Source organism: Oryzias melastigma, linkage group LG20 (genome assembly GCF_002922805.2).
Source record: "Oryzias melastigma strain HK-1 linkage group LG20, ASM292280v2, whole genome shotgun sequence".
In the NCBI taxonomy this organism is placed as follows: domain Eukaryota; kingdom Metazoa; phylum Chordata; class Actinopteri; order Beloniformes; family Adrianichthyidae; genus Oryzias; species Oryzias melastigma.
This window is the reverse complement of record NC_050531.1, coordinates 20,971,134-20,986,279: the sequence shown is the minus strand read 5'-3', so window position 1 is coordinate 20,986,279 and position 15,146 is coordinate 20,971,134. Positions and strand designations below refer to the sequence as shown.

At 37.5% G+C, this 15,146-nt stretch overlaps 1 protein-coding gene across 7 annotated transcripts in view; it reads left to right on the top strand.

Moving 5' to 3' along the window:
- The window catches only part of LOC112151031 (microtubule-associated protein 4), a 111,504-nt gene that overhangs the window by 71,472 nt on the left and 24,886 nt on the right, over positions 1-15,146 (top strand). The gene's annotated exons all lie outside the window — the stretch shown is intronic.

The window sequence follows — 15,146 nt, the reverse complement described above, 5'->3', positions numbered from 1 at the left end:
TGCAGCTTTTTTCTATGATAAAATAGTCCGGTTATGCTTTTCTCACTCACAACGAGCCTTATTGGTGGATACAGGCTGTCTGATGGTAAAATCTGTACGGGCAATTCTGTACGGGGCATGCTCACAAAATATGTGTCATGGGTCGCTTGGTAAGGCCGTAGAGAGAATTGTTCATGCACAATTTTTCCATGGACGTGCTACAATCGACAGGTTATAGCGGACAACACCTAAGGGTAAGTGAGGACGACGTAGGTGATGCAGGTGTGTCAGAATGATTTTTTTTTTATTTTTATTAATCCCACGCACAATGCCTATTGGTGGGCAACCCACTCCTGTACCAACACATCGTCATACCCAAGTGGACGTTTAGACGTTTGGTTAAGGACCCCTCTGTCGGAGGTCGGAGACCTGTGATTTAATGGGAACAGCCAGTACATTAAAAAACGTCAAAAAGTGACGTGAAGAAAAGGGAAAATTGTCTTTTTTCTGTCTTGCAAAAAAAGAAAAGTCTCATCAAAAGGTTTTTCAATAGCAAAATAATCTTATTTTAAGAAACATGTTTCAGGGACTAGAATTTTGTCATAAAGTAAGCCTTCTTTGTAACGCTGTTTCTCTTACTTCATTGGCTGATTTGTTTTTGCTTATTTAAGAATCATTCCATTTTAAGAATTATTGCCTGTTTTTACATTGTATGCTAAAGTCTGGCATTTGATGTTTAGCTTTGGGTTTCCTCATTTAGTTGGTTGATATGCAGGTAATTTGTCTGGCTTTGGATGCAAATTTCTGTGTTTTTTTCTGACACATTTATTCTTTAGCCTCCAATTTATAGCTCTTTTATTGCATTTCTTATTACAGTTACTGTAATAGGCAATATATTTTGATGTGTTGTGGCTCAGGAATGCTCAGTTTAAAGAGTTTTTATCAGAAAAAAAGTGTACTTATACAGGTTTAATGTCTTCATTGGTGTCTCTTTGTTGTACACAACCACAAATTATCTGTGTAGATCAAGACTTTTATTTAACATTTAATAAAAAAAAAAATCATGCAGAAGACGTGGATAAACCTCAAAAAGAAAGGGCCTTTGCTCATGCAAAGCTGATGTATTTGCTGTTGTGTTGCACATTTAGAGTTCATTCTGTGACATGAAGGGGACTTCTGTGTGTTTGGCATCATAATGATTTTCCTCAGTTTTTATCGTGGTGCTTATTTCATAATGAATGCATTCCTGCTCTTATCTGAATTAGTGCAGCTGTTTGTTATCCACTCGTTTCTTTCTCTCTGGTTTATGTAGATGCAACACGAGAGGATTCATTTTCTTGTCATTTCCTTCAACACGTTGCGTCTCTTCCTCCCACTGCTGCCTGTAATGAGGAGTGCAGCAGCCTTTGGTTCTGCAGCCTGCTCAACCTGCCCATTAGCTGGCTTTAATTGATGCCCACAATTGTTCCACACAAATAGACTCAGTTGCCTTTTCTGTTTTTTTGTTTTTACTTGTCGTTAATTCCTTAAGAAGAGCTTTTAAAATAAAGAAACAGCATAAAGTATTTTATAATTTTGACATTAATGTTTTTATAAACTTTAGTTTGTTTAGTTTCAGGGCTGCACGGTGGCGCAAGTGGTTAGCGCTCTCGCCTCACAGTGAGAAGGCCCCGGTTCGAATCCCGGCTGGGACCTTTCTGTGTGGAGTTTGCATGTTCTCCCCGTGCATGCGTGGGTTTTCACCGGGGACTCCGGCTTCCTCCCACCGTCCAAAAACATGCTTCATAGGTTGATTGGTGACTCTAAATTGTCCCTAGGTGTGAATGTGAGAGTGGATGTGTGTGATTGGGGCCCTGCGACGGACTGGCAACCTGTCCAGGGTGTACCCCGCCTTCGCCCTTCAGTAGCCGGGATAGGCTCCGGCACCCCGTGACCCCGAAAGGGAAGAAGCGGTCAAGAAGATGGATGGATGGATGGATGTTTAGTTTCAAGAATGCTATTTTTAGACACACAAGTACATAATCACAGTAATGATTTGGTCGCTAGCGGTTCCTTCCAAGGAGAAATAGGGTTGAAAAGGAAAGAGAGACACAGTAGAAACATTAATAGTGAAGGAAAAGGATTTGGATTGGGTACAAAGAACTATGGAACTAGAGCAGTAACCGTTGATAGCAGTGAAAGTGACACCACCAAAAGTCTGATTAAAAAAAAAAAAACGATGTGGCAATTTGAGGCGATTAAAGATCAGGAGAAGACACTGAGGGCTCCATTTTTCGTTTTTCAACATACCCTGCTCTGCCATGTCCTACACGGCTGGACACACCTGATCAGTGTCATAAGGAGAGCTTGGATGTCTGGAAAACATGCGGACACACCTGTGCCGCCCATCCCTGTTCTAGATTGTCTTTAGGTGTGAAAAGGTATTTGAGAAAATGTGGCCCGACAATGGACTGTTCCTTACCTTTGCCCAATAGTCACAGGGATAGGCTCCAGCAACTGTGGAAGGAATTAAGCAAATTTAGGGAAATTAATAGATGGATGATGCATTCTGTTTAATGAACTTTGTTATGCTATATTAGAAACACTGACCAGCTCAACTTAACATGATCACTTACTGAATATTCATACATTAAATTAGGGTTGAATGATATGAGGAAAACTTTAATGCACAATGTTAGAGATAAATATTGTGATGGCGATATGACTTCCAATACATAAATAAAAAATGTCATCAATAAATACGTAATTTCCATTTCCCAGCAAAAGTTTTATTTAAATAAAAGTTAGAACTTATCGAGGAAACGCACCAAAGAATAACTATCTACCTTTCTGGTAGTACTAATATGGACAATCACAAACAAGAGTAGTGTGCACTCGTCGAAACATTTACGATTATTGTGAAGGCCTACATATGATATAATAAACTGACAAACTGTGAGTTTAAAAGGGAATTTTGATGGTTTGTATAGTTGTTTCTACTCATTTACATGGAATGGATCAGAGCTAAAAACATAGCAGGCTAAACTTGTTATCCAACAAAAATTGGAAAACACCTGATTCACCCAGATGATGTATTTTTGGTTTTAAAAGTTGAAAGTTGTCCTCTAATTGTTTCAACATAACCTGAAAGACTGAATATAGAAGCTTTCTGTTTGTATTTTGGGGGGAAGGTTGGGGTGCCACCAAACGTGATATTAATTATTTTAACAAACGATATGAAGGAGATGTGGGGGCAGAATAGAAAAGCAGAAAAGGCTTAAGAATAATCACAAGCGACATGAGTTTAAGATTCACAAAGCTGAAAGGATTAATTCAGAAATAATATTGGAATATATATGAACAGATTAAATAAAATTAAACTGGTAAACAATACTGTGTAAAGAACTGGTTTTCTCATTGGATTGGACTGGTAATGCAAAACATTAGAGGGAAAAAGTCATGTCAGTTTATTGAGCTGTAATTACCCAGTAGATGCTCTTTAGTCATGATGAGAACCAGTAACTGGGACAGTGGGGAAGCTTTTTAAATTTAAATACCGAAATCAGGTTATGTCCAAGAATAAAACCTTGGTTTTAATTAATTTAGGAAGGAACTATTGAAGGTGCAGGAGTGGAGCAAAACTGAGGAAAGTTGACTTTCAGGTGGAGACGATGCACAGAACAGATGGAAGTTTAGTTTAACAACATATTTATTAAATAAATAGTTGAATGCAGTAAATGTTACTATAGAGGAGAGGTTTAGCTTTCTTGATACTGCGCTGATAATTTATTTTCCAACATGGTAAAGGTTGCATCACTGCTGATCTGGCTAATAGACAAACACAACACCTTAACGACTTAAAGAAAGATTTTAGAAGTGTTATACAGCCCTCATTCTCCACCACAGAATATGGTCTCAAGTCCTTCACAATAACAGCTCCGATTGGCTTTGTTATTCGCTTTACCTTTCCTGGCGATGATGGAAGTTTCTTTAGAATACCCAATACAGTTATTTGACGTTAAGAAATGCTCGCATCAGAACTAGTTAAAGCCCCACTCACGGCGGTAGCACCTGAAAGGTTTCTACTCGCCGCCTCCTTCAGTTGGAACCACGCAATCTGATTTTGCACATTTGTCAAGTTTGCTACATATTTAATTTTGGTTCAACAGAACTTGCAACACCGCATAACTTTTATCCAACTGACCGTCCAAACTGTCGCTTTAAGGGTAGTTGGCAAGAGATCTGGAAGGTCAGCCATTTTTGTGTGCTCTCCAAAAATGTTTGAATGAAAAACGCTCTACAGTTATTTCACTTCTTTTACTTTAAATCATACACATTCATATATGATTATTGATTATATAAAAGTCATAAAACGATTCAGAATTGTTTATGGATCATAATCGATGCATCTAATAATCGATTTCCCTCCCCACCACTACTAAAAGTCAATTTATTTTTCAAATAACATTGAATTTATCATTTAACCCCTGCCTAACACTAGTAATGTTGTCAGCTAATAGCACACGCTCTTTGACTTACAGTAAATCTTTGACGTTTTATTCAATCATCGAGAATTAGCTGATTCTGACGTGGAGAAACGTGTCGTCTTTGTGCCATCATGCAACACTTCACTCTGCTTTTCTCTACTTCAGAATCCCCTGGAGTTGCTATAATTACGTTAGTGGATGTAGAGTTGTGGTGGTCGAAAGAATGTAAACACTGGAGCTAAAGTTCAATAGAAAACTTTTTTCAATGCAATAAAATATGAATTAGAACAAATTATAAATTTATTTTGAAGGCAGTTTTTTTTCTAAAAAGAAAAGAGTTTATTCGAGTGGTTAAAATAATTTAAATTCTAAACTAAGACTGGGAATCACTGGGTATCCCACGATACGATACACGATATATGGCTCATGATATTGATGATATCGTGATGCTGCGATAATTGGTAAAAAAAAAAACTCTAACTCACAATATACAGAAGAACACATATGTTTTTGGAAAATATATCCTCATTTATTTTATAGCTTAAACACAACTTGTATCTTTTTTGCAACAAATAATTGACACTTTAGTGCAAATCAGTAATACTATGTCTTTGACAAGCATTGACACCAACTGAATTTTAATTTTCCTAAAAATTGAGTGTTAACAATAGTAAACACGAACAGCAGTGCCACTACTTAGTGCAAATGTGTTGTAAACATCAGAATAAAAGTTAAAGAACTTAAGTAGTTGACGGTGACAGCCAGTCTTGAAATGAGCGCCCCCTATCTACCTCCAAAGGAACGTCTCACCAAAAGATGCGAAATATAAAGTTTTACTGCCTCTTCAAATAAAAGTGAAAAATCGATACTTGGTGAGAACCATCGAGAATCAATCACGGGACTAAATGTTACGATATATTGCATTATTGATATTTTGGCACACCTCTATTGTAAACTAGGGTCATGCAGGTCACTTGAAACTCCCCCAATAACCGCTTTGCTTCCCTTTGGGATAAATGAAGCATTTCTGAGTAAAGCTGAGTCCAAACACTGGTGTCACCTGATATCAAGAGCTGTAAAGCTGCAGTGCTCTGGCTTCGTCTCCTTTCACAGACTCAAACACACCCACACAGACGTGCTCACAGTACACAACTGAGTCACCAAAGCTATTTGAGGACAAATGCAGATCCTCAACAACTGGCAGGCAGGCGTGAATATACTGTATCAGCAGTCTATTTTTACCACATAGTGTTTTTTTCCTCTCTTGTCCAAGTTCTGGCTGTTAGACGGTAGCCTGCAGGGGGCTTTCTTACAGTATGGCACCCTCTCTGAGCCAGGGCTGAGCTAATGGCTTTTGACATCATTTGGGGGAAAATGTCAGAATTTTTGCCTCATTGGCGCCGTTTTTCAAAGCCAACAGCGAACTCTGGAAGGAGAACATGAGTCACAGTGGCGTTGTTTTTTAGAAACCCAATATTCCAGGATTGCAGAGATTCCCCAAGAACAGACTGGCAGCCCATGCAGAGCTGCCTGCAGGCGACTGCGTGGGCTGTGCCTTAGATTTAATAACTGTTTTTGACATTTAAGGGAGGCTTGTCCTTAGAAGTTTTTTAGTTTTTTTTTTTTCTCTTTGCTATGTCTTCAAATAATTTAATACTTTCACGTTTTTTTCAACTGATAGTCATAGATAACTGCTTTGTTCAATTCTCACACTGCACAGAGTTAATCTCTTCATTTGTTGTATTTAGTATGTAATGTTCTCGAGAACTAATTTGGAGATTTCCATGAGTTCAGGATTTTCATCTATATGGACTCTACAATCATCCTTTTAAATGGAGATGTATAGACCCTAGATATAACTGCACATGATCAATAATCTATATCACCAACATGATTCTGAACAACAAAAATACAGATTAAATTTACTCAAAAATTGGGAGGGACAATGTTTTTTTAGGGATTTTTTTAAGTCCATGCACCACTAAATTTCAAAGTACATCTCTAAAAATACACAGATTTTAGTTTTAAACTGATGAAAATACTTGATTTAAAAACAATACCTATTTTTTGGGGCCAATTCATAAAAATAAGATAAAATTACGCAATAAGATTAAATTAGCCAACATTGGAGTCGATTGGAAATAGCTTTCCTTTGAAACCTGCCTCTAGTGGTCTTTTGAGGAACTGCAATTTATAGTAACAAAAAAAGGACAAACAGCCACACATACAGGAACATGTCTGTGTCTCACTTATAGTAAAACAGTTAATACTATAAGACATAAAACGACAATATATACATTTTTTCTGAATGTGTGCATTATTCACACTACATTATCAAAAATGTTATTTTGCTATAAAACATAATTTCTTTTTAGCAAAGGTAGTGTTTCTATAAATGTTTATCAAATGGTTCATAGATTGCAAAGAAGCATAATACAATTTCTGAGTAAATATTAGAAAAATAATTTGTTTATTTAAAAAATAATGGACCTGATGACTAGTTGAGTGATTTTGTGGTGGGATCTTTGCTCTGAGAGCTAAAGTGGAAAGTATTTCCCGTACATCTTTTTGATACAGATTATATTTTGCAGACTTTGCTGGTAGTGAGTGAAGTTAGCTTAAAGTATGTCTAATATATATAAAATTACTTACTTGAGCAGCTTTTGCCGTTTTTACAAGTAGCTAATAATAATTTTTTGCGTCAGCGTGGGAATTGAGAGTCTCGTATGTATTTGACCTGTCTTGCAGTTTCGACTGCTGCTGGGATGCAGACTCTTCTAGGACACTGCAGTAAGATGCTGCATACTCTGTACAGATGTAGAAGTAGATTCAGCTGAATTAAATAAGAAAAGATAAACTAGTTAAAATCAAGAGAGATAATCCAAGCTCAATTAAAGATTTGAAGGCATAAGATCTCCGATGAATGAGGCCATGGAAAAGAGGTTAACGTGGAATGGCAGCAGTGAAGGTTAGACTTAGATTGGAATAAAATAAGACAAACACAACAGATGCCCAGGCGGCAAATGCAGATAAACAAATAGGGGAATCTGTGTCTGCTTATTTCCATTCCCCAAAGCGTCGACAAATGTAAAGTTGAGGAAAGCTGGCTTTGGTACGAACACGAGCTTGTTTCTGAATGAGGACAGGATCTGGGTCACCTTCCTGTGCCAAGATCGTGTTCCTGACCAACAATGATGATACATTTTGGAGAGTATACCTTATTCAACATCTATAGTTCATCATTAGTCTATAGTCAGTCAAAAGTAATACAGCTTACACACAAGTTATGGGTGTAACCCTTGTGCTATCCTAGGTATGTTGACATTGGGAGTGGGGTCATCTGGACCCCACAAGACGGTTTGCTAAACTTTTTTTTTTAGACGATTTTTTTTTATTTTCATTGGTGTCTGTGGCAGACATGAAATCCTGTCCACCTTCATCCACATTTGTCACGGGATAGATAACATGTCGATGAAAGGGTTGGGTCATCTGGACCCCATAACATAGCACAAGGGGGAAAAGTGTCTTTTTTGCCTAAATAAGACAAAAAGTTGCACTATTGTCCAAAAATATCTACATGTACATCTACATCTTAAAGTATGACCCAGGTTGAACCGTTTTGCCATCTTATGGGGTCCAGATGACCCAAGCCTTGCATTGACATGTTATCTATCCCATGACAAATGTGGATGGAGGTGGACAGGATTTTATGTCTGCCATGGACACCAATGAAAATCAAATATTATTGAAGAAAGAAAAAAAAAAAGTTCAGTGCGCTGTCTTGTGGGGTCCAGATGACCCCACTCCCACTGCAACATACCTAGGATAGCACAAGGGCTAAGCAAGATATGAGTCCAGTTTTATCCATCCATCCATCCATCCATCCATTTTCTGATTCTAAAAATGTTACTTGATCAAAAATCAAGATTAAGTTTTGTTTTTCTACCTAGTCACTCGCTCTTTTTAGAATGGCGGTTTTGGACTTTTTTTTCTTTACATCATTGAATGCTGCGCTGTTAAAGGAGCTTAAAAGACTTAAGGTGACAATGAAGCTTTTCGGAGACAACTTCAAACCTCATTTCTGTCTTAGTTTGCTCTCAATGTGCGTTTCACATCAGCTTTTACTGAAGTCAAAAGACTGGACATAAATATCCCTACAGGTTATCAAACAGCTGTTTCATAGATAGGTACCATTTATAGACAGATTGACTAAGCTGTTCCCTCGCTTTGGGGGAGAAAAAGGGGAAGATGGAGATCAAGGATGTGAGGTTGCCATAGAGACTGAGAGTCATTCAATGTTTCCATGGAAGCTCTAGTTTTATACAGACTTTTTAAGGCGCTTTAGTTTTTTTTTTTTCTCATTTGTATGTTAAATGCTGATATGAAGGCTGTCAGAAGAATAGTTTATCCTGACAAAGCAGAGTATGTGTGAGGAAATCCTGAAGAAAAAGTCACTAAAGGGCATCCTTTGTTTTTACAAAATTGTCATTGGTTTGTGTAGAGCATAATCTCAATAAAAAATTTAATCTTTTTTTCTTTAAAATACACTCTTTAATCAGACACAAAAGAAGGTGTAGTAATATACCGTATTTTCCGGACTATAAGTCGCGTTTTTTTTCATAGATTGAATGTCCCTGCGACTTATACTCCAGTGCGACTTATATACGAATTTTTAATGAGATGAGATATGAACCGTAAGTCTAGAGTGCCCTCTTATGGTGATCTATACAATTACTTTATTTACTTTAGTTATTCAGAAGTGACACAGAGGACGAAGAATTTAAGGGATTTAGTGATATGGAGTGAGATTGCGTGCAATTAATTACAGTAAAGATACAAAGTTGATGAGTTCTTGAGGCTATAGTTAAATAAAACTGTTATGTTATATAAATGCTACACCTTTTCGTTTTTTTCATGATGCTAATATGTGAATATGTGTTGACACATTTTCAGCCTGTTTTCTATTCACTTATGAATGTTATAACTTACCTTCCAGGATGATGTAATATCGTTTTTTTCCAACCAGTTTGTAAAATAAATTACTTGAAAAAAATGCGACTTATACTCCAGTGCGACTTATGTATGGTTTTTTCTTCTTCATTATGCATTTTTTGGCCCCTGCGACTTATACTCCGGTGCGACTTATAGTCCGAAAAATACGGTAGTTGTAGTCCCTCAGTCGAGATCAATAAGAGTTTTGGAAAAGTCTCTTGAGTGCAGGAGGGGGAGGCTGAGGTGGGGCAATGGAGAGCTTTACGTAAGTTTTTCCTCAGGCTGTTGATGGAGAACAGTCAACAAAACTTCCAAAGTCAGATTTATTTTGACCTTTTCATATTGATTCTGTGCTTTTGTTCAACCAACCATAGTAACCTGAATAAACCGAACAGACAGGATTTCACTCTTTCTAACCGCAGTGACAGACTTCTTGTTTATTTGATATTTTTGTCATGAATTTGTTGCTGTAAATTTAAGAAATTGCTTAGAAATCTGTAAACCAGTATGTAGTTTAGAAACAAACTATTACACTGCACATGCCTCTTAAGGCATTGGTCGAAACAGCGAATAGTAGATTTGAAATGAATATGCAAACGGTTGAGACGGCACAGACTGTCTGGAAAAAGAAAATCTTCATAAAACAGATGGCAGCTAAAGAGAGGGGAGGAGGGAATACAAATGACAAATTACCCCACCAAGAGCCATCAGTGAATGAGCCCGTCTCCCCAGAGACTTTTCCAATGATTTTTTCCTCTCCTGTCAAACTTGATCTTGATCCAGGTAATTATCAGTTTACAACATTTACAAGTCTGAAGAGTTTTTGGGCAAACAAGCTCAAACTCTGTTTTTTTTTTTTCTAGAAAACAGGACATAAAAATACTTTTGAGCTCTTTTACAGTTTTTTATCTAAACAGGTAATTAGAACTGTATCATATTTAATTTAAGAAAATAAAGAACTGCTGCAGTCTACTGGTTCTTGCTCAACACATGCATTCAGTCACCATGATCCCTACTGGGGCCAAGTTTAATTGTCTTTCAACAAAACGTATCCTGGATTTTTTTTACTTTAGTGACAGGAAGTGACAACCTATGAACAAAAATAAAAAGTTTAAGGCCCACTTACGAGAACGTAATGCTTTATAAAGCTTTTTTTATTTGTTTAATTACATTTAAGACTTTTAAAAGATCTACAGTCACCCTGTGAAAGCATTGTTTAGTAATATTTGAACGTATATATTGAATAACAAAACAACACGATGACTTGAGGTGGGTAGAGTATCCAAAAATGAAACTCAATAAGAATAATTTTAATTTAAAATAAGTAAAACATAGTCATCCAAATACTAACTTAAAAGTAACTGGTAAAAAGCAACCTTAAGTACTACCAGTTTGATTTATAATCAAAAGCTGAATCAAGTAAACCCCAAAACAGTCATTTTTGAACTTTTCTGTAATGGGAACCTGTTGCCACAGATCACAGAGCATGAGTTAGGTTGACTGTCGTCCGTGAATTATGTGGCGTGCTGATTCTGCAGCAGCCACACCCATAACACACGCAGTGACATTAATTACCACCATTGGTCTCCCAGCCCCCATCACTTTACCATCACCACCAAACATGCCTCCACAACATGAACCCCAACCCCCATGACACGCTGATAGGAACCTAGTTGCTATAGCAACAGGAGGCAGTTGCTTGGGCGACTAATGTGAAGAGAGGTGACTGTGGAAACAATAGATGTTTAGAGAGTTGGTGGGGGGGTGCAGGGGAAGGCGCCGAAGGAGATCCAGCCCAGCTATAAATAGACCTCACTAAGGGCGATTGGTCTGTCTGCGTCTCCCATGTCTTTCCAAGACCACACCTGTGATCCTTTTAAGATCTTGTCTGCATTTAGATCACATCAGAGGAATGTTTCACAGTTTACTGTATTTTGAGTTTGTCTCGCAATCCCACATCTGATTCAGCTCATAAACAACCCAGCGTGAAATGGAATGCACACTTTTTGTACATCTTAATGGAGCAGATGGTGAATGTCCTCGTCAGCAAATCTTAAAGCTCTCTTTGGTTTAACTTGGATTAAAAAACAATGCACATTTACTCAAAGTACTTTTTGGATATACACTTATTTCATAGCTTTAAACCCAATTTATTTTTGACAAATTTTGCAAAACTAAAGGATAAACCAGTTAATTTTCATGCTACGTTCACACCAGCCTCAGCATTGCTTGTTCAATGGACCACTTCTAGAGGTGTGTATTGGCAAGAGTCTGTTGATACCATGCATATCACGATATACGTCTCGCTATACAATACTAATGACGATATAGTCCAAGATTGTACCAGAGCGATTTTTCTTCTTTTTTTTTTTTTTTTCAAAGAGTGCAACTTAAAAGAAAAACTAAGTCACACTAAGTAGTTCGTGTCTCATAACAACAAAAACCATTAGGCTGACTGAATCAATGAGACTGAACATTAAGCCTCTTCAACTGGGAGTATATGCACTAGTATCAGGTAGCGAGAGTCCAGTGTGAACACCATATGCTAGCATTAGAATTCACAAGCTAAAGAACCTCCGTTTTTTTGTGTCAAGGATAATACCTCAGTGACCATTATTGACTCTTTACTTATTTATTTGATAGTCTTCCTACAAGAGCTAAAAACGACTCACATCAAGCTCTTTTGTGGTGCAGCACATGGCTATAAAATAAACCAAAATAAGAATTTCTAGTCTGTTCCAAGTTTTTTTGTCCCATGTTGAATGATTTTAGACAAGTTGACGTTCGTGTCTTTGATGCTGACCTTCTTGTCAGCCTCTTTTTGACTCTGTCTTTTAAGGGAAATCCTGACAGCAGGTCGTTGCCCACAGTTACCAAAAGTTTTGGGATCATCACTGTTCAGATGACACACAACAACTTTGTGTTTGGATTGTTAAGTAAATTTGTAGCACAAACTTACTCTATACAACACACTTAATACAATGTCGTATTTATTTGTCCTCTACAATGTATATTGGTTAAAAAACAAAAGTCCTTAAATGGATGATTGAAGAAAAAATGATTTCTTATTGCAGTTTCCTATATCGCTGCTTAATAGTTTATCAGTTTTAACCGATTGGATTTAATTATAATGTACTTGTCAGAACTGTGAGTAGATTTTGTGACATATCCTCTTATACCTTCAGAGCCCATTTATCCTTTTTTATCTTTGGGCCACAGCTTTGACACTGTCTGTGTAGTTCAGCAGAACATTTGCTAAAATCCAATGGTTTTATATAACTGCATTTGTGTTGTGTGGGGAGGTCATCTGACAGCTTGTTTGTCGATTTTTGTCCTCATGGAGAGTTTGTGTCTGGATTTTTTTAGCCCCACTTCAAAAAAACCACACACCCAGGAAAAGTAGATATTTTGAAAAAGAAATACCTGTTGCAGGAGGTAGGTGTGATGACAGTACACCGACCTGAAGCCCGACAGCTACAACATCTGCTTTAACTATCAGTCTTTAACTAGCAGCCACCTGGGTGTAGGCGGATGTGTTAGAAGCGACAGAGACAGTGGGGCATTGTTGCTGGGAGGTTTGGGTTGCAGCTAGCTGCTGTTGATTCAACTGTACGTTGATTGAGCCGGTTGGCATTTTGGTTGTGACATGCCCTCCAAAACCGGTGACAGGCTGCCTTTAAGAAGTGTCCAAACATGTCGGCATCAGCAAGATCTGCTTCAAGCTGAGGAGGACTTAAGGAACGAATTATCTAAACAAGGACTTCATTGACAAGTTGAGAGTTGTATTGGATGTATAACACCTCATAATCGATTTAAAGTACCAATCTCAAGTGATTGTTGAAAATGAACAAAAGTTCAGGCTGACTTTCACTAACAGTTTTCACCCAGTAGATAGGAGTAATTTACCCCACGATAGTTGTATTTTAGTAGTTTTATACATTTTTTTATTGACACACACCACCACCACCATAAATCTCACACTTCACTGAAGTCTTGTTGAGTCACTGAAATACCAAGGCAGATTGCGCTGTGATGAAAATGCCACTTCCCTGAAGCAAAGGTCTGCCGTGTCCTGGCTGCTGTCATAACAGCGAGCATGGCTGGTATTGTCCTAATGTTGTCACACATGAGCCTGGGACCAGAAACGTTCATGAGAAGTCTACGCCCACTCTGACATGACCACATGGACTACAAACTGAAACTTCAAATGCTTTTGTGTTTACAATTTTTGTAAAATAAGGCTATTATACCTCAATCCAAATGGTATTTTCCAAGATTAATATAATCAATTTATTTCATTTCCAAACAATTTTATAATAGTAAAGGCAACAACTTTGCTCAAATCCTCTGGTTGCATTGTTAGAACCTAAATCAAGTACTCGATTAGGTTGATCAGTTTTTACATGAATATATAAATAAAAAAAATGTATTTACTACTGATAGAAATCAGGCTGTTAAAACAATTTTTACTGTGAACGTTTTGGTCATAAACAGAATAATATTTCTTCATGGAATGGCGTCATAAAATTAACACCCTTTTTTGAATATATCTTTTAGCCCTAAACATCGTCCCATTAAGTAGTTTTTGGACTTGAATGATATGTCTGTAAATTGATAACCATTTATTAAAAACTTGTGCAACTTAAGAAAATAAGATTTAGAGCAAACTTTTCAACTCTTGGGCCACAAAGTGTTTTTTCAGAAGGGCCAAACCAGGAGCAGATGCGTGGCAAATTTTGGTAATCCACATTAAAATAAGAGAAAGAAATAACATATAATCTGGATAAAAACATACTTTAATCTTGATTGAAAACAAATGTATTTTTTTATGAAACAGAACATATTGGAGTTCTGTTCGGACTGTGGCTTTTTTCTCTCATTTTAGTGCCAATTGCACCAGTGGGTTAATGTCCATAAGAGGAAATTGCAAACTTAGAGAAATGCTGCATTCATGTGCTGTTTGATTTATTGAAAAAATGCCTTTCCAACACACAAGCACGTCAGGAAAGCAAGATATGTTCTGACACCACATGAAAAAAGGTCAATGGATCCGTAGTCCATCATCCAGGGCAGGGTTCTCAAACTGGCGGGCCATTAGCGCCCCCAAGTCGATATTTTGAAGCCCCCGTCTTAATATGAAAGTTCAATGTCTACTATTTTCTGCATGTAACGTTCTTTGATGATAGCTTTGTATTTGCTTTAAGATGTTTCAGCTTGATCAATGCTTAAAACTTGCCGTTGGATCTGGTCCTCAGAAAAGTCCTCAGCAACAGCTACTTGCGTCGTTAGCTCCTGTCGTTTTACAGGACATGCAGAAGATATTGCATAATCCTTGTGCTATCCTAGGCATGTTTACCTTAAAAGTGGGGTCATCTGGACCCCACAAGACAGCACTCTAAACTTTTTTTTTAAGGATTTCTGATCTTTTCTGGTGGCAGACATATAATCCTGTCCACCTTTGTCATGGGAGGAATCACACATTAATATAAGGATGGGGTCATCTGGACCCTATAAAAAAGCACAAGGGTTAATAATACATAGACATGAACAAATGTTCAATAAACTTGTTCAGTAGACATAGACAATGGACCAAAGACACAAAAACATATTTTTGGCACAAATGGAACCCCATGCGGCCCTGCCTCGGTGGCCCCAAAGTAAATTGATTTTGAGACCCCTGATCTATAGGGACCCACCAGAATTACTGGC